Consider the following 3,768-nt stretch of genomic DNA (forward strand, 5'->3'; position numbering starts at 1 on the left):
CGCCCCGCCGGGGGGGTGCGAGTGGGACGGGGGGGGGCACCTCGGGGATGCCGTCGGGCGAGGGGCGGGCGGAGAGGGAGCCCCCGGCCCCGCCGGCCCCGAGCAGCGCACGGCCCGTCGGGTGGGCGCCGTCGAAGGCTCCGAGCCTCCCGCGGTTCCCGCACGTCGGGCGTGCAGCCCCGGTGCCTCTCCCCAGCGGGCGGTGGCCGGAGGCTGCCCCGAGCTGCGGCGCCGCGGGGTTCAGCCGCTGCCGGCAGAGCCGTGGGCAGAGCGGCGCTTTCCGAGAGGCGTTCTCCGCGTTACATCCCGTTGCACCGCGGCGGCTGCCCCAGCCCCATCGGTGGGCGGCACACGGGGCTGCGCCGCGTTTTTCCTTTCCCCACTGCGATTGCCATACCAGAAGGAGCCCGTTTGGCTGAAGCCCGGTTAATAATTCCCCAACGGACTCTCACTGATGAAAGCGTTCACAATTCTCACTGCGGGGAAATGGATTACACATCAGATTAGGGAAGGATTATCTCTGGCATTAGCGCTGCGATATTTTGTCCGGCAAAGGCTGTCGAGGTTTTTATCGGAAGTGGCTTCGCACGGCGCAGGCAGAGATCAAACCGAGGGGGAAGCGAACCCCTCTATCAGCGGAGCGAGCCGGGGCCGCTTCGAAAAGTAACAAATGACCGCGACTTCAAAGCGCCTGACAGCACCGTGATAACGGCGGGGACGTGTGAGTCCCGGGGGGAACAAAGAGCCTCGCACAGCCTTTCTCGGAACGACGGTGGACTGCGCTGAGGACGGGGCGGCAGGGAGGGAACCTCCGCGCGTGGCCACAGCCACCGCCACGGGGTGGGGGGGGAGGCTGAAGAAAAGCCCCGCTCCCTGCCTACCCTGCCCGGCGTCGGAGAGAGCGCTCCCTGACAGCTGGAGCCGCTCGTTCTCCCCGGTGGGAAAAGTTTTCCCATGTTCCCCACGTACGTCGCGTCCCCTCTGCGTGTGAAGGCGTCGTGCCTGGAAACACGGCGTGCACATCTCCCGCACACGGCGCACGGAAAGCTCGGACCGTGCCACTCTTACCCGGAAACAAACCACTGCCCAGGAGACTTCAAGGAACCTTCCCGAATTGCCGGCGCGTTCCCTCTCCCCCGTGCCCAGGGGGCAGCACCCACGGGTGACAATCCCCTGCTCTGCCACGCTCCCCCAGGAGGCGATGGAGAGTTTCGGAACGGCCCGTGCCCAGCCAGACTGCCATGTGGCGCCCGCGTGTCCCTGCGGGGCAGCTCCATCGGGAGCTGGGGGCATTTTGTGGGTCTCCCGCAGCCGCTCAGGAGCCCACGGCGCGCTGCTGGGAGGGCAGAGGGGTATTCTGGAAAACCGCAGAGCTATCGGGATCGAGATTTCCCGAGTTCGGGACTCCTGGGCTGCGGGGGGAAGGTTTTCAGGGACTGACTGCTGGAAATCAAGGACAAGCTGCTGGTGGCTCCCCGATGGGGAGGGGACGACAGCTCTGTGCCCCGCGTCCCGGGCACCCAGCTCAGGGACATCACCTGAACACAGCTGTGCCTGTGGGGCAGAGCTCCGCAACGCTGCTGTTCCGCTTCGCACATCTGCTCGTGGGAAAGGAACGCACATCGCCCTTACAGGTGCCGACGCAAGGGTTGCCCAAGACTTCATGAAAAGGAACCTTGTGACAAGAGGGGGGCGGTCGCAGCGCCGTGGCCGTGCACCTGGGCAAGCACCGCCGGTGTCGGGAACACCCTTGGTTCCGGATTTGCCTGCCCGTCGGGGATCGCTCTGACACCCGCCGGCGTGAGGGAACGGGCGCGGGAGTGACGCTCCCGGCAGCACCTCCAGCGGGGAAGTGCCTGAGTAGCGCCCAACGCGTCATCATTCCAATTCCTTGAGGGCAGGAACTGGAGGGAGGCACCAAGGGCCACACTTCCTCCCCTTCGAAGTCTAGGACGATGAGACAAATCCAACCCCGGCAGGGCGGAGAGAAGAAGCTCTACATCCCCTCGTTACCCAACTCTAGCCCAACCCTAACCCAACTGTAACCCAGCCCTAACCGAACCCTAACCCAACCTTAACTGAGCCCTAACTCAACCCTAGTCCAATCCTAATCCTAGCCCTAACTCAACCCTAGCCCTAATCGTCCCCGAGGATGCTCCGCACTCCCGAGACTCACCGCTGCGTGTACCTACGTGTGCTCCCCTCCTTGTGCATTCTGTCCTGAACCGCTCAAAGATGGAAGTATGGACACGTGTTAGCACTGATGGGGAATTAAGGGAGCAGCGGGGAAGCCCTGTGCAGAATAACCAAGGTCTGGGTCCTATATGCTGCCTTTCACTCCAAAGCCTTCTGAAACATTTTCAAATCCAGGTGATCTTCCAGAATAATGAAACCTCTTATTTAGAGCTGAGGTGTTTCAGGTGCCCTAAGAGGTGTCTGTGGGATTATCCATCCAGGTCTAAACCCCAGCTCCTACTCTTAGGTTACCTGCACTTTTTGTCAAACTCGTGGTGCTGAGCCATTGGCCATGAAACCACAGACGCAAGGAGACAAGCTGGGGGAATCATAGAATCATAGAATTCATAGAATCATAGAATTAGCTAGGTTGGAAAAGACCTACAAGATCACCTAGTCCAACCATCCACCTACCACCAACAACCCCACTAAACCGTGTCTCCCAACGCTATATCTAAACGTTTCTTGAACATCTCCAGGGACGGTGACTCAACCACCTCCCTGGGCAGCCTGTTCCAGCGTCTGACCACTCTTTCAGAAAAGTAGTATTTCCTAATGTCCAGCCTATGGGAGTTCTCTCTCTCCATGGGAGTTCTCCTTTCTCTTGTGTCAAATTTTCTTCTGCAAATCTCCATCTCCACCCCGCCAGTCTCTGTTTAACCAGAGGTCCGGAGGCCATAGGGACACAATGGGGCAAATACAGAGTGTGACCTTTTTTTTTTCTTTTCCATCAGATTACAAAACTCACCGGCTCCTGCTGTGATTCCTTCGTCTGCTGGGCTCTTTCAGACGTACAATTTTTGGTGTAGAAAGGAAGAGGGAGTCTTTTAAAAACCGGCCCAAAGTTGGCCCAGTGTCTGCACGAATGATATTTTAGTAGGAAAAGATTAAAAGCGAACAAGCAACATGACAGCCCTATTGCAATCCCTGATTTCAAACGGCACTTCAGCTGATGGAAAATAGCGTCTCCTCTGTTCTGTTTACCGTCAACAACCAGCAACAGAAGCCAAGCGCAGCGCAGCACTGGGAAGCTGCCCGCTCCCTGCCCGCACGTTCCTGCATCATTCCGTGTCCCGAAGCGGGGGACACCCGGGCCAGAAGCGCTCCCGGTGACCCCCAGCCCCGCTCGGGGCCGCCTCGGGTCGTCCCACGCGGCCACCGGCGCGGCCCCGGCTGTGCGCGGAGAGCCCGGCCCAGCCCCGCCACCACGTGGGGGCTATAAATAAACCGGGGAGAGCTTCTCCCCCCGCTCTCGGCATCGCTCGTGGGGCGAGCGTGGCCCCGTGGGGAGGGAGGGAGGCACCTGCAGCCGGGGTCGGGCTCCCCTCGGCGCCGGTACCTGGGCGCCTGGCTGGTAATGCAGCGTAAAGAGCCTCCTTTCAGGCTCTTTCAAGGCGAGATCGCGGAGGTCACCGTGTCTACAAACCCCCCTCTGTCGGCCGCGCGGCCCAGGGTGCCAGCACGGCAAGCTGGAGAGCAGCGCAGCCCATGGGAATCCCAACACTTGTGCCGGCGGCGGGCGGCGGGCGGGGG

Source organism: Numida meleagris, chromosome 2, assembly GCF_002078875.1.
Source record: "Numida meleagris isolate 19003 breed g44 Domestic line chromosome 2, NumMel1.0, whole genome shotgun sequence".
In the NCBI taxonomy this organism is placed as follows: Eukaryota; Metazoa; Chordata; class Aves; order Galliformes; family Numididae; genus Numida; species Numida meleagris.